Source organism: Pinus tabuliformis, chromosome J (assembly GCF_031772625.1).
Source record: "Pinus tabuliformis cultivar Carrire ecotype Pingquan chromosome J, CPIR1, whole genome shotgun sequence".
Taxonomy (NCBI): Eukaryota; Viridiplantae; Streptophyta; class Pinopsida; order Pinales; family Pinaceae; genus Pinus; species Pinus tabuliformis.
Genome location: NC_142295.1, coordinates 645,873,048 through 645,899,799, shown reverse-complemented (window position 1 = coordinate 645,899,799; position 26,752 = coordinate 645,873,048). Strand labels below are relative to the sequence as shown.

Here is a 26,752-nt window from a genome sequence, read left to right as displayed (position 1 = left end):
CAAGGAGAAGGTATACGTCAAAAACCCGAGCTGGAAAAAGAGAGTGCAGATCGGGATCAAAAGTAATAGGTTGTATAGATTACAACTGGAATCACCAATTGCACTAATAGGCAATCATGGAGACAAGGACTTGAACGAACTATGCACAGAAGAATGGGTCACTTGCACCATGGAGCCCTGAGAATTCTCGAGAGCATTGTAACAGAAGTTCCGGATCTGAGTACGGAATGAGATGATGTATGCAGGGGATGTGCTCTAGGAAAGTATGCCAAGGCAACATTTTCTAGGAGCAAACACAGGGCCAAGAGTGTACTAGGATTGATACACTCAGATATCTGCAGACCTATGTTCGTCAAAGCTCTCAGTGGTGCCGAGAATTTCCTTACCTTCATTGATGACCACTCAAGGAAAACTTGGATTTATTTTCTGAAAACCAAGGATGAGGTTTTCTGTCGATTCAAGGAGTTCAAGGTTCTGGTGGAGAATCTCACTGGGAAGAAAATAAAAGTTTTGCACTCAGGTAATGGTGGAGAATATGTCGATAAGGACTTCACTGATTTTTGCGCTAAGGAGGGCGTTAGAAGAGAGTGGACCACTTCCTATAATCCGAAGCAGAATGGGGTAATAGAAAGAAAGAACAAGACTATTGTAGAAGCAGCTAGGGCCATGATGTATGATCAGGATATGCCAAAATTCCTGTGGGCGAAAGCATGCAACACAACAGTCTATGTTCAGAACAGGACTCCTCATTGGGCATTGGGCAAGATTACTCCAGAGAAAGTCTTCATAGGGAAGACACCTGAAGTCAGTCATTTCAAGATATTTGGGAGTTTAGCATATTGCCGCATACCCGAAGAAAAGAGGAAGAAGCTGGATCAGACTGCGGAAAAGGGATATCTGGTGGGATATAGTGAGAACGCTAAGGCATACAAAATCTATCTTCCAGGGAGTAGGAAGGTAGTAGTACGACGAGATGTAAAGTTCATGGAGGTCAGGGCTTTCAGAAGATCTCACGAGATGCCTTTCAAGGGGCAGTTGAAATAGGAGCCGTTGGTTAAGCCTCTTCAACCAACAGAAGTAAATAATTCTTTTTCAGGGTCAGGAAGACTCTTAGGATGAGGAGGAAGATCGAATAGAAGCACCTGCAGGTATAGGAAGAACTAGCAGGGAACTTCGTCAGGTCCTGCGAGATGCAGAGGAATTAATCGGTGCGCCAAGAAACAATAAGAGGGAGCGAAAACATCCAGATGGATATCAGGCATTAGTAGCTCAGGATGGAGAGCCTGCCAGTTTCAAGGAGGTAGCGTAACATCAGGTTTGGCTAGATGCGATGGTAGAGGAGTACAACTCGATAATGGTGAACAGTGTCTGGGAGGTGGTGCCAAGGCCTCAAGACAGATCAATGGTAGGTTCAAGATGAATCTACAAGATCAAATACGCTGCAGACAACAGTGTTGAGAAATACAAGGCCAGGTTTGTGGCTAAGGGGTATGCTCAAAAGGAAGGGATTGACTATGAGGAGACCTTCGCCCCGATAGCCATGTATACATCTATTAGAATCATGATATCTCTTGTAGCCCAGATGGGATGGGAGATCAATCAGATGGATGTCAAAACGACATTTCTAAACGGGATAATAGAAGAAGAGGTATACAATGAACAACCAGAGGGATTTAAGACTCATGAGAAGAAGTCTCATGTATGCAGATTGAAGAAAGCCTTGTATGGGTTGAAACAGACACCGAGAGCATGGTATGGTCGAATAGATGGCTACTTGCAGAAGATGAGATTTGTCAAGAGTGATGCGGATTCAAATCTCTACTATCTGGTTGTAGCGAACGAGCCGCTAATCTTAGTATTGTATGTGGATTATCTCTTTTTGACAGGATCATCCAAACTCATTGGGGATTGCAAGAAGAACCTATCCATAGAATTCGATATGAAGGATTTGGGAAGAATGCACTACTTACTAGGGTTGGAAGTTTGGCAGCAGAAGGGGGAGATCTTCCTTGGGTAAGGGAGGTATGCTACAAAGATCCTGAAAATATTCGAGATGGAGGACTGTAGACCCATGGCTATGCCAATGATCACCAACTGGAAGAAGATTGATGCATTAGAAGACAAGGATGTCGATCCCACCCTATACAGGCAGCTCATAGGGTCCTTGATGTATCTAGTCAATACCATGCCAGATATTTTCTACACTGTCAACACCCTCAGTCAGTTCATGGTGGAACCGAAGAGGGCACACTGGGCAGCAACCAAACACGTTTTCAGGTATTTACAGGGAACAATCGACTATGGACTCTTGTACACCAAAGGTAAGGATATCAGTTTGAGTGGATTTACTGATGCAGATTGGGCAGGAAGTTTACTGGATCGGAAAAGTACCTCTGGGTACTGTTTCAACATTGGATCAGGAATGACCTCCAGGTGCAGTAGGAAACAAAAGTCCGTGGCTCTGAGCTCATCGGAGGTAGAGTATATGGCGGCGAGCATAGCTTCGTGTGAGGCCATATGGCTTAGAAAACTGCTTGTGAACTTATTCAGAAGGAATATGGAGGCGACCAGGATTATGTGTGATAATCAGAGTTGCATCAAGATCTCTGAGAATCCAGTGTTTCATGATAGGTCAAAGCACGTTGATATCCGGTGTCACTTTGTTAAGGACGAAGAGCTGTACAGTTGAGCTATACTCCCACAGGAGAACAGGTGGCATACATCCTCACCAAGGCCCTTGTAAAGACAAAATTTGACTACTTTAGGGAAAAGATGGGGATGGTCAAGAACCCGTTTCAGTAGCAGAAATGGGAGTGATAACAACACGAATGCAGAGGGAGTTTCATTGCGGATGTATTGTTGGGAGAAAGGACCAGCATCAACACGTATGCAGAGGGAGTTCTCATATAGATGTAGCAGTGGTGGTGGCGGAGCCATGGGCAGCAACACAGGATGTAGCAGTGCAGAGGATGTTGGGCAGGGAGGCTTAGCATCAGCACAGGGACCGATGCCGAATGATTAGGGTGATACTCAGTGAGGAGTATTACTAGAGCACAATCCTCGCTAAGAGGGAGTGTTGATTTGGGGTAGTGTTGGATGTGCTCTAGCCACGAAAGTTAGTGGAGAGGCTAAAGCACCTGAGATCTCCAATACCCAGAAAGGTTTTGGACAAATTCTAAACAATTTGAGAGATATTAAAATAATTAATATTTTAATGGAGTCCCTAAGTCTAAACTTAGGGAAATTAAAATATTAATGTGAATTAATATAAAATTGTGTTAGAATGGTCCAAAAGTCATGGATCAAGCCAGATCTAATCTTAGTCGTTGATTAGGGACTTAATCTCAGCCGTTGATTTGTTAACGAGAAAAGTATAAGAGGAGGCTTGAGGGTCACTTGGAAAACACACTAAGGGAGACCAGTCAGTTCTATTTCTGGGGTGGGGTTAGCTAAGAAATTTAACCAGTGGTTTGGTGAGCAGTTAGGAGGCAGCCAGTATGGAGCAGAGATACGGGATCAGCCACGAGAGATCAGCGCAAAGGCAGGAGAGGCAGATGCAGGGCATTTCAGGTAGACACAGAGGCAGCAGGAGACTGCGCAATCACTAGCTGGGCCTGCGTGGGTGACGCAGAGAGGCCCAAGGCTGACACAATCAAGTAGGGGCTGGCGCAGAGTGTCTGAGAGCCATGCAGAGGTCAGTCGGGCTGACATTGGGACCGGGAGAAGTGCTGGATAATTTGTCTCTGTGGGTAAGCCAGTTTGGCACCTTGTTATATTGAAGAATTGCTGAATAACAAAATCCTCCCTTGCTACATCGGTTTTCCCACATTGGGTTTTTTTGGGGACTGCTGTCCAAAATACCTGTGTCAATGTGTTGATTCTTGTGCATATGTTTGTTTTTGTATTACGGTGTGATATTTGCAACAATATTTATTTTAATGTTTATTGAAGTAATTTCATAAATAACTTATTGTGGAATAAGTAGGAAAAGTAAATTAGTTGCTGCAGTGATAGAATTTTAACACTATGCTCAAAAGTTCTGGTTGTCCAAACCCTTGCGCATGCTCTCTTTGCAGTTCCTATGCTTCCCCTCGCTTGTGAGGCTCTGTTAAGCCTTTGATCAAGCCGTCTTGCTTGTCTCTACTGTTGTAAGTGACTTTCAGACACTCTGGAAAGTTTTCCCGGCCTCTGGAAGCTGAATCGACCTCCCTCTCAGCTAAATCGAATTTCTCATTGAAGCTATTGCGCAGCCCCTGTCCAACTTCATTGTGGAATACTTTTGTCACTTGCTGTTGCCTCTCCGAAACTACAATCTACTCTAGAATCATTATGTCTGCCCCTCGTTGAGTCATCTTCCCCTTTGGCTCAAATTTCTCTTCCCTGCTCAGTTGTTACTACTAGATAGCTCGATCTGCCAAGGAAAATTGATCTTTATAGTGTCTCAAGTGTGTCTTGCTCCAACCCTATCGAACTTCTCTTCTAATCTCTCGTTGGCTCACCAACGAGACCATGATTAAATCCTCATCAACGACTAAAATCATCTCTGAGCCGATCCATGTGAGTTTCTAGAGAAATCTCACATTTATGAATTAATTCCTCTTAATTAATCACTTTTCCTAAGTTAGATATAGGAAATATTTAATCATTGACTAATTAAGTTAATTGAGCCATCTCTAGGTGTTTCCCCTGAAACTTTTCAGGGTTCTGGAGCTCTAGTGTTTCTTAGCATCTCTAACCAAAGTTGAGACTAGAAAAATGTTCTAATGCTACGAAAATTAACACTCTCTCTTAGCAAGGAAGGTGTTCTACTATTTCATAACATCCTCCCATACATGTTGCTGATATCTGACAACTGTGACAACCTGCCATTGTCCACCATGCCACTGCGCAACTTTGATTCATCTGCCATTCTATAGCTGAACCACCCTACACTTTCACTGCTACTTACACTACTTTATACACCTTGTACTGTTGCCAACTTTGCATTGTGCTGCAACTGGTCTCATGCTACTGCTGCTGGAACTGTTGCAACTGAGAACAAAACTCTTGTCCCTGCTATTGAAAAGTGTTTGCCACTATACACATATGTTCTCTGAAATATACAAACTCACCTCTCCCTAGAGTTTTCGTGAGTATATCTGCAACCTGCTCTTCTAATGGGAACGTGCTGTAGCAATTGCTCCACACTACACACAATCTCTAATGAAGTGATATCAGATATCTATGTGTTTCAACTTATCATGAAACAATGGATTCTCAGAGAGCCTGATGCAATTTTGACAATCACAGTAGCTACTGGTCGTCTCCATCCTCTAACTGAACAAACTCACTAGTAGCTTCCGAAGGCTTATAGCTTCGCACATGGCTATGCTATCTGCCATATACTTTGCTTCTATAGAGCTCAATGCTACTGTCTTTTGCTTCTTGCTACACTAAGAAACCATCCTTGATTCAATGTTGAAGCAACACCTGAATATGCTCTTTTGGGCATTTGAACTGCCTGCCCAATATGCATCTGTGAATCCACATAGTTTGACACCATCACCTCGAGTATACCTCAATCCATACTCGACTATGCCACAAAAATACCTTAGAATGTGTCTCGCTATTGTCCAATGCACTCTCTTCTGTCCCGCCATAAACTTACTAAGAGTGTTGACCGCGAAGCAGATATCTGTCCTATTGTTGACCAGATAGATGAGGGAACTGATAATCTGTCTATACAAGATGGGTCAATGTCGTCGTCTTTCGATGCATCGATATTCCTCCAATTGGTGATCATAGGCGTAGACATGGATGTACAATCTTGCATCTTGAATCTCTTAAGAATCTCTTTAGCATATCTCCCTTGTCCAAGAAAGATCTCCCCATCATTCTGCCACACTTCCAAGCCTAGGAAGTAGTGCATCAACCCAAAATCCTTCATGTCAAACTCTGCTGCCAGGTTCCTCTTGCAGTCCTCTATGAGCCTTAATGACCCTGTCAAGAAGAGATCATCCATGTACAACACTAGGATGAGTGGCTCATCCCCTACCTTAAAGTAGTAAAGGTTGGGGTTTGCGTCACTCTTGACAAATCCCATGTGCTGCAAGTAGCTGTCAATTCGACCATACCATGCCTTGGGAGCCTGCTTGAGCTTGTATAGAGATTTCTTCAGCATGCACACATGTGTGCCCCTCTCATGTGTCTTGAAGCCCTCTCGCTGTTCAATGTATACCCTTTGCACTATCACCTCGTTCAAGAATGCTGTCTTGACATCCATCTGGTGAATCTTCCATCCCATTTGTGCTGCTAGAGATACAACCGACCAGATAGAACTTAGGAGTATATCTGGCAACTGGGGCGAAGGTCTCCTCATAGTCTATCCCTTCTTTTTGTGCATACGCCTTTGCCACGAACCTAGCCTTATGCTTCTCCACGTTGCCATCTGCGACATACTTGATCTTATAGATCCATTGAGAGCCCACAACTAACCTACCCTCAGGCCTCGACACTACCTCCCAAACATCATTTGTCATGATAGAGCTATACTCTTCTACCATGGCATCTACCCACACTTGATGTTGTGCGGCCTCCTCATAGTTGAAAGGTTTTTCTACCTGTGTCACTGAAGCTTGGTACTTGTCTGGTTGTCTCTGTTCTCTCTTGTTCTTCCTAGGAGCTCCAATGAACTCCTGAACATCTCTCAATGTGTGACGAACTCCCTTGCTAGTTCGACCACTAGTGGTGGGAGAATCAACCAACTCCTCATCCTGCTTTTGTTGCTTCGTCTGGTGGGGACTCACTGTATCCCCTACACTTGAGGATGTGTTGGTATTGGTAACTGTACTAGATCCCTATGACTGTGCTTGCGGTGGTCCTAGCGGTTGCCCTTGTGGCTGGTCCTGTTGCTAAATCAATGGAGCTTCTGTTGGCATCTCATAAGATTTCTTGAAGGTTTTGTCCTCCATAAACTTCATGTCTCGTCTCATGATATTCTTCCTACTGCTAGGAATGTAGGTCCTGTATGCCTTAGTGGTTTCATTACACTGAACAAAATATCCTCTTTCTGCAGTCAGATCCAACTTGGTATGCTTCTCATCTAGTACATGGCAATAAGTTATGGTACCAAAGATCCTGAAGTACAGGGAAAGGATGCCATCTATGTAGTAGTTGATCGGTTGACTAAGTATGCCCACTTTTTCGCCATCCCAACCCGGTATTTGGCTTCATAGGTTGCAGAATTGTTCTTCAAGGAGGTCTTCCGGTTGCATGGGCTTCCTAAGAACATAGTGAGTGACCGGGACAACATGTTCATGGGAGGATTTTGGCAGGAGCTCTTCAGGTTGGTTGGTACTGAGCTCACCCCTAGCACGAGCTACCACCCCCAGATAGATGGCCAGATCGAGCGAGTTAATCAGTGGCTGGAGGGGTACCTTAGGAACTACGTGACTGGGCAACAAAGGGCTTGGATTCAATGGCTGCACTTGGGCGAGTATTGCTACAACACCACCCATCACATGTCCATTGGTATGACTCCTTTTCGTGCCTTGTATGGTTATGATGCAATATCTTTTGTTGACATTGGTTTTTGAGATAGCTAGGCCCCACAGGCCAAAGAATGGATCCTAGAGAGCCAAGACATTCTCAAGGCTCTCAAGGACAACTTAGTAACAACACAAAATCAGCAGAAAATGTATGTTGACAGGCACCGAACTGAGAGACACTTTGAGGAGGGAGATTTGGTGTATCTCCGGTTACAACCATACAGACAGTCGACCTTGAAGCAAAAAGGGGCCGAGAAGTTACAACCAAACGAGTTGGAGAGGTGGCCTACGAATTGGAGCTGCCTCAGGGGAGCAGAATTCACAACATCTTCCATGTCTCATGCCTCAAAAAGGTGTTGGGACAACAGGTGACAATAGCAGTAGAGTTACCCCCACTAGATGATGAGGGCCATCTGGTTTTGGAGCTTGAGGCCATTTTGGAGACTCGGGAGAGGAAGCTGAGGAGAAGGACCATTAGGGAGTTTTTGGTGCGTTGGAAGAACCTGTTGGATGAGGATGCCGCATGGGAGGGTGAGCACATTTTTGAGCACCTAGCACTATTGTTGCTTTCCAGGAAGTTGAGGAGAAGGACCATTAGGGAGTTTTTGGTGCGTTGGAAGAACCTGTCGGATGAGGATGCCACATGGGAGGGTGATCACATTTTTGAGCACCTAGCACTACTGTTGCTTGAGGGAAAGCAACATTTAGGAGGGGAGGAATGTGATGTCCCTTCCCAAATAAATTTGTAACAGGTTTTGGTCTCTCCACAATTTTGTATAAATTTTGATAGGTAAAAGAACCCAAGCATTTTTTACTTAGGAACTTAGGAGAAAGGAAGGCTGAATTAGATTGCTAGTGGAAGGTGGGGACCGCCCACGTGGGAAAACGCACTTGGGCAGTTCAAATTTCCTTGGAGGGGAATCGAATGGCTTGGAGAGGGGTTGACATGAGGGAAGGAGGGCCCACGAAGATATAAGGAGGAAGAGCTCCTCAATTGAGGCATTCGTTTTTGCACATTGAATTTACTTGTGTTGCTCAAGTTGCTTAGTCAAGTTACCTGGCTATTTAGCATCGAGTTTCTCAGGCGGGAGACTCAACCTTTCCTTCGGGGGACTTAGAGTGCCACCTTAGGAAGGCATTGCACACTACCTTGAGGAGAACCAGAGGAGAGTTGTGGCCATATCACTCAGCCTTCGAACCAACAGAGCGTATTTCTGGAACACGCAGAAAGGGAAACATACAGAGGTGATTGGGAGTTCATCTAGGCAACACTTGCCGGGAAACTTTGGAGAGTTGGAGTCAATAGAGGATCAACCTTTGCGAGGAGTTTGGGAGCAGGAGGTTGCTGCATGTGGGCAACTCGACTTGCAACTTTTGTGGACTACATAGAGGGCCATTCTGAGGCTCATGTGGGAGTTGGTGGAGAGAGCTATGAAGCTGGGATCAGTTGAGAGAAGGGAGGAAAGCCATAGGGGATATCATCTCAGTGTTTGGGGCAGATTTGGAGGGCTTTCCCAGCCAATTCCAGACAGGCCGAGATTGTCAGTGTGAGGAGGAGGACGTGGTCCTTGGAGGTCGATTTTCAGGGGTCTGAACTAGGCCAAACCTTTCCTGGGTTTTGGCGGGTTTTTGTTGAGGAGCCGGGAACTGGAGTTGTAGAATTTTTTGAGCATAGGAAGTAGGGTTTCCATCACATCCTTTCCAGCAGGCAATGCAATTTTCTGGCTAGCGTAGAGCACCTCTGGAGCATCAGTTGAGCAGCTCTAGGATCGTCATTTTCTCACCTGGGTTTTGTCACGCTTGTCCTTGGAGACATGCCCAGGTGCACCATTCCATCAGTGTTGTATTTGCCCCAGAAAGATTTAATAAAATGTCTCAAATATTCTCTATTTCCAGTGCTTTCATGGGTGTTTATTGATTGTATCTCATTTCTGGATGTTGGTTTGTTTATTTGCTTTGTGTATCACTAAATTTCCTCGTTAGGAACATTACAAGAAGGCCGTTGGGAGCAATGACTTGTGATACTTCTCTTCAATCCGAATTATGGCACCGAAGATTTCCTCACCTTCATTTCAAAGCCTTACCCGATCTAAGGAAGATGGTCACAAGGATGCCTGAATTAAACTTAAGTTATGAACGTGTTTATCAGGGATTGAACCTGGAGAACGTACAAGGGAACCATTCCCCTCAACTGAGACTCAAACCACCAATATTCTTCAATTGGTCCATTTTGATCTATCAGGTATGTTGCTCGTGACATCTTTGGGTGGATATTTGTATTATGCTATTTTTGTGGACGACTTCTCTCGCAAAACATGGATCTATTTCTTAAAGAAGGATGAAGTGTTCAAATGGTTCCGCTCCTTCGAAGCCTTGGTCGAGAATCAAACAGGGAAGAAGATCAAAATATTGAGGACCGATAGTGGGACCTAATATGAGTCAAATGGATTCAAAGACTATTGTAGAGAAGCTAGCATTAAGAGGGAGACCACTACTGCATATACTCTTGAACAAAATGGTGTTACCGAAAGGAAGAATCGAACTATCATAGAAGCCATCCGTGCTATGCTTCATGATCAAGGTCTTTGGAAGTTCTTATGTGGTGAAGCAACCAACACCACTGTGTATGTCCAAAATCGATGCCCACATCAAGCTTTGGACTTGAAGACACCCGAAGAAGTATTCATCGTTAAGAAACCTGATGTTTCTCATTTTAAAATTTTTGGTTGTCCTGTATATTTTCATGTGTCGAAAGAGAAAAGAAACAAACTAGATGCATCTGGGAAGAATGGAATGTTTGTGGGCTACAATGAAACTTCAAAGGCATATAGAATCTATGTGCGTGGTCAAAGAGAAGTGGAATTAAGTCATGATGTCACTTTCGATGAAGATTCTGCTCTTACAAAGATTCGAAATCTTCCTATTCCAAGGAAGGACAATGATGATGCTGGTGCAGAAAAGCAGAATAAACCTCCATCCGATGAACCAATGCCCGATGTTGAGGGTCCGATGGATCCCATTGATCCACCACCTAGTGAGCCCAATACTTCAAGAAAAAGGACTTTATGGCTCAAAGATACTTTTGAAGATGCTGAGAAACATGTTGCACTGAGGGGGACATTTCTTGAAAGCATGAAGCCGAATAGGTACCAAGGATACTTAGCTGCCATGAGTACCATTGTACAATCTGAGATTTGTATATTCGGAGAAGCCGTAAAGCAACAAGTTTGGAAGGATGAGATGAAAGTGGAATAAATGAGTTGATTATGAAGAATGATGTTTGGGATGTGATTCCTAGACCCAAGGACAAGTCAGTGGTCACTTCAAAATGGCTCTACAAATTCAAACATGGAGGTAATGGGAGTGTTGAGAAATTCAAGGACAAATTTGTAGCTCAAGACTTCTCTCAAGAGGAAGGAGTAGACTACAATGTTTTACAAAACGGACTCGGATTCGGACTCGGCCGAGGATCGACTCGGAAACGGAAACGGAAACGGCAATGACTCGGCCGGCTCGATTTCAATGACTCGGTCGTTGTAAAAAATACATTAAATATTTATTTTTTTTATAAAAAAACATAATTTTAAATATTTTAAAAAGGTCCTTTTCCTTGAGCTAGTTTGTCAAGGTGCTTTCCTTATTGTTTGCCTCTTGCAACATGCTTTTGAGGTGATCCACTTCCTTTTTTGACTCATTAAGCTCAAGCCTCATACTGCCCCTGCTACCACTGCTCCAACTGTCCTTTGTTGCTGCTACTGCTGCCACTGTTTCTGTTATGCCACCTCCACTCATGTTATTGTTGCTTGCACACTACTGTCAAGAAGGGACTATCATAATCTCACTATTTTCATTACAGTCATCATCACCGTCAATCACATATCGCTGTCATCAATCATGTCAATCCGACAATCAGCAAGTTTCACTATCCAACATCAATGTCACCGTTATGCTAGATTATTGCCACATCAAACATGCTACTATCATTGCACACACTGCCCAACTATCACTGCCATATCAAGGTTATTGCTATACAGGGGACTGTCACACATCACTCTTAACTCCTTTACTAGCAAGCCAATCCAAATTCTGAATTAAGAATTGTGCTCAACCCTAGTAGCTTGCAATGATTCAGCTCAACTCTGCTATCATTGTCATAGAGATAACATCACTGTAAGGATTCTGCCACAGGGTCACTGTAATATAACAAGATTACTGGTGCGTATCAATGTCACTGTCATGGTTATTGTTATATCAAGATCAAGGTCACTGATGTCCTAAATGAGGAAGAGTCACTGGTGTCTTCAATCAAGCTTGCAATCTGCAACTTCTTCTACTGCTAAGAACTTGTCAACTAATCTTCACACATCCTCAGCTCCAAATCAGCAAAAAAGTAATTTTTTTTAACTTAAATCGCTGCCCAGCCGGTTTGCTATTGACTCGGCCGTTTTTTGACGGGACCCGGCCGGGTTGACCGGGTCAGCTATGACCCGGCCGAGTCATTGGCTGACTCGGCCGGGTCATAGCTGACCCGGTCAACCGAGCCGGGTCAAAGGCCGTTTCGCAAATTTTTTTTTTGACTCGGAACGAAACGGCCGTTTCCGTTTCGGTACGGCCGTTTCGTAAAACAATGGTAGACTATGATGAGATATTTGCACCAGTTGCCTGATATACCACCATCCGTTCAACCATAGCCCTTGTTGCCTCGCAAGGATGGAACCTTCATCAGATGGATTGTCAAAACTACCTTCTTGCACTGTTTGCTTAAGGAGGAAGTGTATGTGGAACAAGCTGAGGGGTTTGAGGTTCAAGATCGTGAGACGCATTTATGCAGGTTGAAGAAAACCCTTTATGGCTTGAAGCAAGCTCCTAGGGCTTGTAATGAGAGGATCGATAACTATCTTATGAAGCATGTTGACCCGATCCTATACTTCAAGGTTGAAAAGGACAGACCTCTCATTCTGGTCCTTTATGTGGATGATCTCTTTTTGATAGGTGATGACCCTCCCATTCATCAATGCAAGAGGGAGTTGGTTTCCGAGTTCGAGATGAAGGACCTACAACTGATGCATTATTTCCTAGGGCTGGAGGTCTGGCAAAAGGCAGGTGAGATTTTCCTTTCTCAAGAAAAATACATTGTGAAGCTACTTGAGAGATGTGGGATGGTGGACTGCAAGCCCGTGACTACTCCGATGGAGCTCAACTTTAAGAAGCTATGTGGAGCAATGTTGCACGAAGCGGGAGCGAAGCGGAAGCGCGGAGCGCGGAAGCGTCATTTTCCAAAAATCTAGGAAGCGAAGCGTCCGCGGAAGCGTCTGCTATATATATATATATATATATTTATATTTTTTTGCATTTATACTCAAAACAAACATCCCAAATACCAAATTAATTGTAGAAGACATGAAAACATGCATATTTTTGCATAAATCAAGATAGATATGGCATCCATGATTCCATTGTAGTTACTAGTATGTACAACAATCATCTATATTCTAGCTATTACAAACATACATCAAATTTTTAAGCATATTATAAAACATAAAACATTTAAGCATATTATAAAACATAAAACATAGAGCATATTATGATTTATCTAGCAAGTGAGCAACTGTCAACATTTGTCATGTCCAAAATTCAAATAATAATGTTTACAAAATATGTCACTTGGTCACCGCCAAGCCAAAAAGGTTCAAAATTCAAATTCACAAGTCTACAAGTCTAATGAGTAATCTATGACAAAAAGAAGTAGATTGTGAATATATCTACTAATCTCTCCTCCTTCCACCACGAATAGAACGTGATGGCGGGCCTCCACGTGGTGGCAATGAAGAAGATGGTCCCTGTGTAAGTCGTGGCACTGGAACTGATGAAGAAGAACCCCCTGCTGTTGGTGTTGAACCATGGAACCTAGGAACCAAGGGACCAGATGGGGGTGGGGGTGGTGGCATATCAACACGGTCATCATCATCCTAGAATCGCTCAAAAAATTCATGCAAAAAAAAAAAACACTAGTTAACAAAAAAATTAAAAACATGAATTAGAGAAATGCTTTATAAGGGAAAATTGGAAAATTCATACCACAATGGACATACCTGGATAAGAGCATCCTCTAATTGCTCTAGTCGCAACACTCCATCCTCCAAATTGGGCTCCTCTAGATTCTTGTCCCAAATCAACAAGTCTTTATTAGACTTTGCATCTTCACAGTAATGGGACAACAATCGCAAGTTGTAATGAACATAAACCAAGCTCTCTGCCCGGTCTAAATTCAACCTGTTCCTTTTAACACTGTGGATGAAAGAATAAGAGCTCCAACACCTCTCTGCAGAAGAAGTGTTTACCACCTGTGATAGCACCCGCAATGCCAAACTTTGTAGAAGTGGAGTACCCCCTCCATGCATGTTCCACCACTCAAGAGCAGAAAAATGCTCTCGATCTTGAATTGCATGCATGCTCCCAAATGGACCAGTGTTGAGCGTATAGTTGCTCACCTGTCTCCGTACCAATGCAGCCTCCTCATCATCAGGGATTAATCTACTCAATACAGCCATATATTTTTCGTGAACCTCTCTATCTTGGTGTGGTTTTTTCCTGCTTCCCCCCCCAGGTGCTGGTGTTGAAAGCCATGATGGATGATAGTATTTAGGTGTCAAAACATATGCTAATGCATGCAATGGAATATTTAGCATTTCCCATCGGTTTTGCACCTCTACACGAATATAATTGTACAAGGTGGTATCTCTAGGCTCAACAATGTCTTTAATCTGCCCCAACATGCTATCCATTTGCTCATACACCTCCCCAATTACTGGTCGATCTGAATCTGCAAACTTGATCATGTAATAAATTGGTTTGGTGAATTGCAAAACATATTTAACCTGTGACCAAAAGTAACTGTCAAGAACAGTGTCCTTGACTACATTAGCACCATCTGTGTCAGTGTTAATTTCATCCCATGTTTCAGCACACACCAGATTAGTTAAAGCTTGTCTCACCCTCACTAGCCGCCTAAAGGTGAGGTAATAACTAGCAAATCTTGTCTTTGCAATTTTAAGCAATTGCAACTTGGAGTAAGTGCCATAGAAGTAGTTTACCCTTGTATGCCCTGTGATGAATTTAATGAGCTGCTTCCCTTTCCTGTAAACCTCAGCAATCCACCCACAATCTTTGTGTTTCACAATATCATGCATCAAAAGGTTCAATGTGTGAACCAGGCACCCAGACCAAAAGATGTGTGGATGAGTACGCTCAATAATTTTTCCTGCTGCCTTACAATTTGCTGCATTATTAGTGATCACTTGAACCACATTATTCGGACCAACATCTTCGATTGATTTCAATAGGAGATCTGCAATGTTTTGTGCAGTTGCACTGATGGAGGAGGAGTCATGACATGCAATAAATACTGCACCACTAGAAGAAACACCAAGAACATTTATCAAATGTTGGTTTCTAATATTTGTCCACCCATCTGATACAATGGATACCCCAGAATCCACCCACTCATGTGTAAAACGTGTCAAAGCTCTTTGAACCTTAGCTTTTTCTCTTTCTAATAACATTGTTCTAGCTTTCTCATAGTTGGGGGCCTTGTATCCTTTTGGGGCTTCATTGATGGCCTTTACCATGTCATGCCAATAGGGAGAGCGAAGCACATTGAATGGTACACCGCAAGCACAAAGAAAACGGACTATCTTTCCATCCACATCATCCCTCCCAGCAACATTAAGGAAATCCCCTATTGTTTTTCTACCTCCAGAGGTTGCAGAAGTACCATGAGGAGATGGGCAACTACCAAATTTAGAGGTTGCACTTGATTCAGAATGAGTTTTTTGTTTCTTGTTTTTTTGTTGTGCAGCCATCTCTATTTGGATGTATTTTTTTCTTTGTTCAGTTGAAATGTTTGGGCAAATTTGTACCCCCACAGAACCCTTTTTTTCATCACTGTCCAGCACCCCACAAAGATGCCTCCTCAGACGGGTATATGAACCCGTATATGGTTTTCCTCCATGACAACCATGAGGGCACACAAATTTGTAAGATCCACCACCCTTTCCCCCTTCAAGTTTGGTCACATAGTTCCACAAGGGTGTTGATGTACCTTTCCCATCTTGTGCTTCAGTGTCCCCTTCAAGTTCATCCTCTTCGTCTTCAAACCCTTCCTCCTCATCATACATTGGGTCACTACTATTAGGACCAAGTTCATCCCCTTCCTCTTCCCCTCTATTCCTCACCCTTGCCATCATTAAAACCAAGAGTGGAATGATACATAGAAGCCAAAAAAACACCATCTTGGAATATGGATATAGGTGGTGGACAACCTGTAAATAAAGGAGCAAGTAGAAACAATGGGAAAGAGTAGGAGAGGGAGGAGAAAAATACAATTTTTTTTTCAAAAAAACAAGGGAGTTTGGGGTTTGAACTTACCTCTTTAGCTCTTGTAGATGAAGTCCTCCAAGCTCTTGCTCCAAGCTCCTCCTCCTTCTCCTAGCTCCTCCTTCTTCACTCCTCCAAGCTCTCCTCTCTTCTCCTCTCCTTTCCTCTCTTCTCTTCTCCTCTCCTCTCTTATCTTCTCCAACTCTCATAAACTCAAAGTGAGAAAATGAGAAGAGAATGGGGGCTTTATTCTTTTCTAAACTCACCCTAAACTCACCCTAACCTCACCCTAACCCACCCCCTCAATGCAAACTCAAGTTAACTTTAAAAAAAATTAAAAAAAATTTAAGTTTAAAACCGACCCGCGCGGAAATTTCCGGAAGCGCCTCCGAAGCGCTCGGGTTGCGTGCGCTTCCGGATGCCCGAAGCGCCCTCCGAAGCGCTCGGGTTGCGTGCGCTTCCGGGCCCGAAGCGTGGCGCTTCCGGATGCCCGAAGCGCCCTCCGAAGCGCGGATCCGGGGCAACGCCACCTAATTTCCAGGAATCGTTTTTAAAAACCGGAATCGCGCTTCAGAAAAACCGGAATCGCGCTTCGCCTGGAGGTTCCGGAACGCTTCCGTACGGGACGCGATTCCGGCTTAGGATCCGGGGGGGGGGGCGATTCCTGCAACTATGATGTGGAGGTGCTGTTGGGCTTGGATTGGCAAACCCTATTGAGTATCATCAACTTGTGGGGGCCCTGATGTTTTTGGTCAACCTCCCGTCTTGACATATGCTTCGTTGTGAATACATTGAGTCAATATATTGTCGAGCCTCATCACATTCATTGGATTGCTGCCAAGAATCTCTTGAGATATCTTTGAGGCACAATCCATTATGGACTGAGATACACTGCCGGGAATATGAGGCTACATGGATATACAGATACTGACTGGGTTCGCAGTGTGGTGGATCGTAAGAACACGTTTTGGTGATGCTTCTCTTTGGGGTCTGCTTCTATATCTTGGATGAGCAGGAAGCAGAAATCAGTTGCACTAAGCACCACTGAGGTCGAATACATTACTACGAGTATGGCCTGTTGTGAAGTAGTTTGGTTGAGGCAGCTCTTCAGTGAGCTATTTGAGCACGTGAGATACCATTGTGACCTTCTGCGACAACTAGAGTGGGAAACACTTATCAGAGAATATCGTGTTTCACGACTGCTCCATGCACATTGATATTAGGTACCACTTTATCTGGGATATGGTACAATGGGGAGCAATAAGGCTCCAACACATTAGGACAGATGAGCAGGTTGCAGACATTCTCATGAAGCCTCTTGGGAAGGTCAAATTCTTAACCTTTCGAGAGAAACTTGGAGTCGTGGAACGACCCTCCTATGAGGGCCCCGTATGAGTTGAACACAGATCTTTAGTAGCTCTTGGGAGCTTGGGGTACTTCTTGGAGGTTTGAGCAACCATAGGGTGAATGGTTCACCTTCCCCTAGTGGTGCGTTGTATACAGGGTGAGTGGTTCACCTTCCCCTGTGATACCCCATTATGGTTGAGATGTGTGTAGGATGAGCGGTTCACCTTCCCCTACCCGGACACATGCATGTAGGGTGAGTGGTTCACCTTCCCCTACCCAGACACATGCATGTAGGGTGAGTGGTTCACCTTCCCCTACGATTGACATATGCATAGTATGAGTGGCTTACCTTATCCTATGGTCCTGCTGATGCCCCGACACACATCCTACCCATAGAGTCCGGGACTCATGGAAAGTACCTCTCATCTGGCCAATGAGTTGGGAAAAGAAGGCTAGGGACCATAGCACTACCGATGGACACATCGTGTACTGTCGTACTCCCTATGACTAAGATGCATGGTGTTCAACAACTTGATCTGGGATCAAAGACTGGATTTAGTCAATGGAGAGAGGTATGATCTTATGACTCACTCTTGATTACTTCTTCATTATTACTTCATGGTTTAGCAGAGTAGAGCAGTACAAGGTAGTAATGGCAGGGATGGTATATGATGATAGGATGAAATGATGACAGATGGATTGGTAGGTGGAATTCTCCCTTTAACGGCCAAAATTCATATACGCAACGTAAATATTAAAATACTTAGTAGAGAAATACATCCATTGTAGGACAGTAAATGTAAATTGTATATTATATAAACAATTGATGTAGGATGAGTACAAATGAGAATGAGGGTCCTGTATATATAGCCAGGTAAGTATCCTTTCACAAACAGGCATATCTCTAAGACATGCCTTTTCATTATTAACTAACTAAGCATTAGTTAATTTACTTTTATTTGTTATTATATTTATATTATTATGATTATTATTTATTATTTGTTTTTATTTATTTTTACGTAATTTATGTTCATAACATTGCCTTCTCCTTCAAAAAGATTTGTCTTCAAAGCTTGTTGATGAAAGGGCTTGATCTCTTTTCTACTACGAATGTCTTCTACTTTATATATTTTTTGCTACGAATGTCTTCTCGTCTCGGAACAATCATCTTTGTCGATACAAGTTGATATGATCCTTGGACTGATATATAAAATTGTCTTACTGGGAATGGATCGGACCATCCTAAATTAACTTTCCGTGGAATCTTCTGATCACTGAAATTTGGTAACAAATTGTTATTAGTAGACTGAATTGAGCTCACTTCAATATTCTTTGTAACATAAGTTTGTTGTTTATGTTCAGAGTGATACAAATTTGTAGATTGATTAAGGTGTCTACTCTTGTGATTCAGATGTAGATAAGGAGTTTTTCTTGTTTGAACTTCCTTTAACGTTTTTATGACAGTTTACTGATTTCCATCAGGCATTGTTGTTGTTGACTTAACTACTGAATCCTTATTTGCGTTGTCCTCTGTTTGAACGACAACCTTTTAGTACGTTTTTTACTTCAATAGGGTTTGGATTTGCCTGAACTGCGAGATTAGTTGTCTTGATCTCTGTTTCTTCAGTTTGGACTGCTACATCTGGAGATTTTGATGCTTCCTTTGTGATAAGTTCTTTGAACCTATTCGTTAATGACTTCTTTTCGTCCTTAAGTTTTTTAATCTGTTTGAGCAAATTTTGATTATGATTTTTGAGACCTAAGCATTCCTCATTATCTGAGTCAACTTTATTTTGGCCTTCACGCTTCTCGTCTTTTAAACACTTGATTTGTTCTATTAATGTTTGGTTAAGGCTCTTTAAACGTAAATTTTCTTTTTCTTGTTCTAATAAATGCTCCTTGAGTTCTTTCTTTGATGTTTTAGCTTTCTTGACTTGTTCGAGTAGCTTTTCTTGGTGATCTCTTGAGGCACAAAGTTTCTTCGTCTTTGCTGCAGATGACTTCTTCAAACTCTTTTTGCTTCTTTGATATAGTTTTTTCGTTATCTTGAAACATCAAATCTGAGATATCCTTAAGGTCTTCTAATGACGATTTATTGATTTTGATTTACTTGTTATGTTTCGAAACATGATCATCTTCCCTTTATAAGGAAACATCAAAACTTGTTTTTTTATGTTTAATATGAATGTGTCCAAATCCTTAAACCAGGGTTGACCGAGTATGATGTCAGTGTTTTTATCCGTCCTTACAACATGAAATTGAAATATGTAGTCATAATGACCTATTGTCACTTGTAGATCACTAATTTCATACTCGTTTTGGTCAAAAATGTTTTTCTTTACACCAATGCTTATCTCTGAAATTAATAATTGATTTGCCAAGTTGATGTTGATTTAATTTTTATCATTGTTTGGGCTGTGGCGACATTAATTTCTATTCCTTTGTTACTTTCTTTTAATGTAATTACTCCGTGATCTGTAACTGAAAGACCATTATAGGAAAATCTTAACCATTATAGGAAAACCTTTCTTCCTTTGTCATTTTAGAATTGAGCTCCATCTTTTTTTTTTCAATGATTGCTCATTTGTTTTTTCGAGATGACTTAAAATATTTTATTTAAAGTTCCTTTGGACTTTGTACTTCAAGCCTCCTTTAAAAGTGTCCTTTTAATATATTATTTTTTATAATTCTTCAAAACTCTTTTAATCCAATTTCCTATTATCTTTAATATTTAAAAACTCTTTTGTATTCTTTTTATATAATTCTACTTACGTTTTTTTCCTCTTGTACTTCAAAAAGAATATTTAAATATTGTTTCAATTGACTTCTTTTAAATATCTTATTGTCCTTTGTATTTATTTTTTAAATTTCATATAACTCTTTAAACTTTAATTCAACTTCACTCTAACGTAAACTCTTAATTGATATTGTCTCCTTTTGTAACTTTTTTTAATAATACCCGTTTTGTACTTGTATAATGTTCTCCACGTAAAAAGTAAAACTTACCATTCACATAAAGAAATTTTGTATTCCCTTTGTTTTTCTTTTACTTTTTAAATACCTTGGGCAATTACCATGGGTTGGTTTCTAAAACCTCTGTTAACATTTTCCACATAAAATGTAAAACTTACCATTCACATAAAAAGATTTTGTATTCCTTTTGTTTTTCTTTTACTTTTAAAATACCATGGGTTGGTTTCTAAAACCTTCGTTAACGTTTTCCACATAAAAGTAAAACTTACCATTCACATAAAGAGATTTTGTATTCCTTTTGTTTTTCTTTTACTTTTAAAATACCATGGGCACTTATCATGGGTTTCTAAAACCACAACTTGTCAACCACTTAATGAAGAATCAAGATAATATTATTTCTTCTCTTACGTAAGTTTTAAATATATTTGGAAATATTCTCTCTTAACTTTATCATGCACTTTTTATCAATGATGTATAACCTTTTTTATTTATTTATTTATTTATATCTTATTTTTGTAATCTTTATATGTACTTTTTTTTCTTTTTCCTTTATTTCTTTTTAATCTTTGTTTATTGACTTTTTATTTTCTCTCCATATATATTAATTTTATTATTATTATTATTATTGAATGGCCAAATGCTTGATAGCGAAATGGAGAAACTCCAAATTCTTGCAGCGAAATGCTTTAACAACAACAATGTTGATGAATTTGACGGTCAAAGACCTGGATCAGAGAATATGCCTTTGTGCAACAGTTGAGCGAGTAGAGGATCAATCTGATACCAATGTAATGACCAAAAGTCATATACACAACATAAATATTAAAATACTTCGTAGACAAATACATCCATTGTAGGATAGTAAATGTAAATTGTTTATTATATAAAAAATTGATGCAGAATGAGTACAAATGAGAATGAGGGTCCTGTATATATAGCCAGGTAAGTACCCTTTCACAAACAAGCATGTCTCTAAGACATGTCTTTTCATTATTAACTAACTAACCATCAGTTAATTTGCTTTTATTTATTATTATATTTATATTATTATGATTATTATTTATTATCTATTTTCATTTATTTTTACATAATTTATGTTCATAACACTCCCTAGTTGAGAGGGAGTATTAAAATTGGCAACTAGGGCCAACTTCCACCTGAGGACAACTCATATGATGGAGATGATTATTGCATTGGATTCCTCTTTTCGAGAGGTCCAACTTTGATATAAAGATCATCTCATTATGACAAGTGGAAATGGAATTTTGAATTTATTGTTTCTCATGGACAAATTGTCAAGGTCGGCGTTAGTCAAATGTAGGCTCAAGAAGCCCAATGGATGTGTCTCCTCACCCTCAACGAAGTGTATAGATAGGAGTGACCTCTCTCTCATTTGGACATCATCTCAACTCATCACATCATCTTCTCTCTCCTCTCTTGATTGGTTTGTACAACTTGAAGGATTCTATACTTCGCACATGTGGAAGAGGACGAATTTCTGGACTAGTTTCGGAGGCCAAAAATTTCAGATATTAGGGCAGCGTTGAATTGGACTGTTTGACCATGCGTTGACTTCGTTTTGGAGGGAAGAATTCCGATTTCTTGAGGCCGCATTGATTGGCATGATTTTTGAGGTGTTTGGGCATTGTTTGACCGCGTTGACTACGGCATTGACTTTCTAGTTTGACCGTAGAAATTACAGCAGACTTTGACTGGGTTGACTGAGCTGTTTTTGGGTTGACCTTGACTCCCTTGGCAAGCCGAAATCTTCTGCTATTGACCGAGATGGTTGGAGGGCATTTGGGGCAGTTTCTGGTTAGCGCTGCATTGACTGCTGATTTGGCAGGACTTTTTTGGGCATGCAATTATGATATTTGTACTCTTTCTCTCTCTGCTAAACTATTGAAGAATAATAAGAAGATTTCATCAAAGGGTTTCCCCACATTGGGTTTGTCCCTGGCATCCGCCATATCTTGTGTCCTCTTGTCTTGGCTTGTCTTATGCACATGTTTATATGTTTTAGCTGCATTTACTATCAATGTGTTTAAGTTAATGTGATCGCTACTGAATATATTTGGAAATTTTCATTGGGTGATAAGGAACATTGAAGTAAATTGTGCTAAAACCTAGAAAATACCATTGTTATGTAAAATTAACACGACTTCTGCGCGATGACGTCTGTCACAGCAAAATGGCTACATGGAGGTGGGTTACAGATGTGTGGTGCTTGGAATTGGTGATCATGGCTCCCGCAAGGTTGACGGGATGGCGTTTGCGGATCGATTTGGCTGACCGTCTCGTGGGTGGTGGCTGGTTGGATTCAGTGGCGGGTCGTGAGTGGTGGCTGGTTGGATTCAGTGGCGGGTCGTGGGTGGTGGCTTGTTGGATTCAGTGGCGGGTCGTGGGTGGTGGCTAGTTGGATTCCATGGTGGTGGTTGCTTGGTGGGTGGAGGCCTTGGCCATTCTTATTTTTTTTAATACAATATTTTTATTTGTTTTTTTTCTATGTTATTTTTTATATAACTTTTTTTTTTTAAATTTATATTTTGAATTTTTCTTTTTATAATTTTTTTTAATATATATACACTCTTCATATATATTGTGACTCTTTTTTCAATAACTCTTTATAATATATATACATATTATAATTTATTTTTTCTTTTTTATTTAATGGCCAAAGGCGTGATGGCTGAATGAAGAATCTTCAAACAACTTTTTGCGGCTAAAAACTTCAATTCTCAACAACAATGACGAAGAATTGATTTCCAGAGGGCAAGATCGGAGAATGTGGCTTTGATGCGAATGTAGAAAACATGTTTCGTACATGCAATGAAATATTCAGAATATCTGGAATATAAAAGTATCCATAATAAGACAAGTAATATATTTATATAAAAATTGTTGAATGTACAAAAGATATTAGATGATATATTAGATATTACAAATGAGGGCCCACTTATGTACCTAGGCAGGTGCCCATTCATGAATGTTCATGTCCTTTAAGACATGCCTCTTCAGTTAACTAATTATTATTATTTTATATTATTTTTATTATTTTTATATATTATATTCATAATAGAGGAGCTGCTGCACTTATTGTTGTAGTAGACCATATTATTGTATGGAATTATGGGCAGAGTTTGGCACAGAATTCGAGGAGCTCTTGTGGCACGAATTTTGAGTAAAAGGGGCTGCTATTTGGTTGAGATAAGTTGCTGTTATTTCTGTTGAATTTCTCTACTGTAAAGAATTTTTCTGAGAGCTCTAAGAATAATAAAATCTCCCTCTTGCATTGGTTTTCCCTCTAGGTTTTTCCAGTGACAATTTGTCCAAAATTCTGAGTTTTGTTGATGAGTCTACTGGTTACAATTTGCTGATTTCAAGTTCAGATTTGTCTTCTATGTTGCTTTTCATAAAAATCAGACCTTTGTTTTGCTAAGTAGTATGCAAGATTTCAAAGTAATTTAATTGGAACAGTTACCTGTGTAAACGAAGTGTTTGATGAAATTCCTACAAGAAATTTCTAAACTGTAGGTTAATTTCTAAGTGTTTTCTAACACATGGCATAAAACAAGTTAAGGAGACTCAAAGATTATCAAATCAAAATTTAACTCAAGGTAAAGATCAAACAACCTTCGGTTATAAACATTCACATGAGATCCAAGAAACGGAGGTAGTCAATCAAGCCAATGAAAGAAGTTGAAATCATTTGACAACACTAGTCACATCAACAACTTATGTCACAAAGAAGGTAAGATACAATTGGTGACTTAAAGACAATTTTGGAGGGTCCCCAGCTAATAGGGCTTTGGGTTTATTAAGGGTATCAAAAGGTGAGAAGTAGGATTTATAGGTGCTAGGGATAGATTAGCTATACCCTATCCTAACAACCATTGCGGGATAATTAATGGCCTACTAATTTGGTACAAAAAATGGCATTAGTGACAATGGTATATGGACCGAAACTAGAAACAAGACCAGCTAAGGGCCAGAGTGGGACCACATTCGAATTGGTTAGAAATTCAAGTTGAAGAGCTGATTGAACCATTTTTTTTGACCAAATTGTTGTGCAAATGGGTTTGCTAGGATGGGGACTAATTTAGAATCTGGATCGAAACTAGCTCAAATCAGTTGGTCCAGTGTGTGGACTGACTGATTGGTTCAGCGTTTGAGTTGGCTGATCAATTAGAGTGCAGTTTAGGGGTTGCAAAAGCATTGATGAATGACCCCTAAGGTAGCACTAGATAAAGATCAAGCAATATAATTGGCAACATTTATTTATTGGTATTTCGTTTGTGATGACTTGACACTTCTCTTTCCAGCCTCTCATCGCTAGGTTGGCCTTTTAGCACTTCAGTTTGGATAGTAAACTTCTAAAACCTTGCAGCTGTACCTATATTTGCAACCATCTAGTCATGGAGATGTGCAAACATTGATAGGCATGATTACAAGCAATATAGATAGGCTTGTCTACAAGCTACAATTTTACGAGAGATTTTTCGGCGAAAATCACATGAAATATCATTTGTCGACGCGTTTCGAACCAACCAGTGTGGTTCATCGTCAGGACAAGTTGAAGAAACAGACTAGCTTAGCATGTTAAATAGTTTGAGCAGAGTCTCCAATAGCTAACTTGACCAATGGCTAATTTTGACTCTTGGACCAGGGTCATAATTTTTTTTTATAAATTAAATGGAAGTTAGTTATATTAGGTGACCATGCTTTTATATATATATATATAAAATAATTTTAATTGGTGTTTAAGTTAATAGTTAGTTAAAAAGGGTATTAAATATATAAAAAATTATGAGTTATTTAATAATTTAAATGGAAGTTAGTTATATTAAGATACCTTTCTTTGTATAAATTATATATATATATATATATATATATATATATATATATATATATATATATATATATATCTATATATGTATATATAAAGTAATTTTAATAGGTTGTTAAGTTAATAGTTAGTTAAAAGGTAGAATATAATAAATACATATTAGAACGAGAAATTAATATTAAGTTAAATTAAATATCTAATTGTTAAATTAACCTCAAAAAAAAAAAGAAAAAAAGAATTTTTTTTAATTAAGATCCTAGATAGTTATAAAAGGTACTAATATTATAAAAATATTAAAATAAGCCAAGGGGTGGAAAGAATAAAATATTTTAATTAATCAGAAAAAATAATTGTATATGTTAAATTAATTTAATATTATCTAACAGTTAAAAAAAATAAAAAATAAATAAATTAGAGGAGCCAAAAAATGCGGGGGGGGGGGGGGGGGGGGGGGGGGGGGGGGCGTGGAAGCGACTAGGAAGAGAGTGCTGGGGCCTGCCGCCCAACACCTACTGATTTTCCAGCCATCCTCTCTATTGAGATTGCTCGGCCTCTTTTCAATCTCAAGAGCTTCCCTAAATTTCCGATGATGGAACTGCAAAACTCTAGCAATAACACTAGCCTCCTCAATACAAACATGATGATTGGTTTTTTCCCCATGTTCAGCTAAAGTGGAAGACTTTGCTCTCCTATGCTTAAGGTCAGCTGTGTGCTCACTAATCCTTTGATTAATGGAGCGACCAGTCTCACCAACAAGGGATAATATATACCCCTTTCATATCTTTAGGGTCGATCGGATCCTTCACTGATTTGAGGGATATCCTTCACAAATGATATTTCATGTGATTTTCGCCGAAAAATCTCTCGTAAACTTGATATGGATCACAGAAGCCTCAATTCTACAAGCTACAATTTCTATCTTTCCATTCTAGATCGACACTAATTAATCTCTAATTTGTCATGAGGGTTAAAAATTGCTAATTGTGGCCCTAGCAAAATATTATGATGCCAACAGATCTAATGACCTATGATTCGAATTGATTATTTTGTTACGTTAATTCACTTTAGCTAAAATACATATAGAAACAATGTTAGTGTCAACAATTTCTGTAGTAATAATCATGCTTTTTAAGAGCTTGGAATTATTAAAAATTTGTATGTAACAATTGGCTGTGCACATTTATATTATTTTTTCCCATGGAACATTGCGGGTGTGTTCTGTCTTGCAGTTTTCAAGCTCTTGTTCTCTATTTTTTGTCAGAGGTTAAACTCTTTCCCTACTGTCTGAAATAATTTTGCATTTTCGATTTGCCAAAGAAAATGCAGAGTAGATATTGGCGATTTTGCGTGTTTGTTTTACTGACAAAAATGCAGAAGCATTAGTTTTTTAATAACAACATGGTTTTTGTGACTTTTTATGAAACCAAGTTGACTACTGCGTCTGAATGTATTGATTTAGTGGTATGTGGATTGAGGGGACTCTAATCATCAACTTACCTTTCCTTAACTTTTTTGCTAGTTTACTCCAAAAATTTGAGGCCAAATGCTAAGAAGGAAGAATAGTAAACAAATTGGCAGATGAGTTAATTTGATTTGGAAATAGTTACTAGTAGATTTTTCTTTGGTTCTTTGTAATATTTTGAAAACTGAAAATATATGATCACAAATAGCTATATGATTGCAT

At 40.2% G+C, this 26,752-nt stretch overlaps 1 protein-coding gene across 1 annotated transcript in view; it reads left to right on the top strand.

Moving 5' to 3' along the window:
* LOC149228578 (uncharacterized) overlaps nt 1-26,752 on the top strand; it is a 465,738-nt gene that overhangs the window by 141,127 nt on the left and 297,859 nt on the right. The gene's annotated exons all lie outside the window — the stretch shown is intronic.